At 43.2% G+C, this 569-nt stretch overlaps 1 protein-coding gene across 2 annotated transcripts in view; it reads left to right on the forward strand.

The window, feature by feature from the left end:
* SLC41A1 (solute carrier family 41 member 1) overlaps positions 1-569 on the forward strand; it is a 20405-nt gene that overhangs the window by 4295 nt on the left and 15541 nt on the right. The gene's annotated exons all lie outside the window — the stretch shown is intronic.

Genomic DNA, 569 nt, shown 5'->3' on the forward strand with positions numbered 1-569 from the left:
GTTTCAAGGATACCCATAGTAGAAAGCTCAGTTTCAAGTCTCCCCTTTATCCCCCTGCTGGGCAGGAATTTGTCAGGCTGCCAAGAGGGTCTCAAATTAAGTGAGAAGGTTCTTAAAGGCATTTGTGTTGCTTATCTGCCTGTAACCTTGGCACTGATCTCCTTGGGGAATGGGAGTGGGAACATGCTGTCTGATGCATGATTAGGGGGGTGGAATGATAAGACCTAAAAGTGCTAATTGTATGATATAAATGGGGACAAAATGTAACCAGACCTAGGCAGAACTCTCCTCTTTGCTCCTTACCTGTCTTCATGAAGCTGCCTTGGGCAAAGAAGGCTCTTTTGGAGGCAACTGGGTAGAATTAAGGGTAAGAATTGGCAGGTCCTGGAAGATAAGAGCCAGGGATATGCTATGCTAGCATATTGTGGGGTAGGACTTAGCCAGAACCTCCAGATTCAAGAGACAATGTTTTCTTTCTAGATAAAAGTTTTTGAAATACAAAGGCACACAGAGCTTTCCAAAGATGCTGGGGTTGGTTATATAAGTTAATCATTACCAAGTATCATATT

This window comes from Pteropus alecto, unplaced genomic scaffold, assembly GCF_000325575.1.
Source record: "Pteropus alecto unplaced genomic scaffold, ASM32557v1 scaffold359, whole genome shotgun sequence".
Taxonomy (NCBI): Eukaryota; Metazoa; Chordata; class Mammalia; order Chiroptera; family Pteropodidae; genus Pteropus; species Pteropus alecto.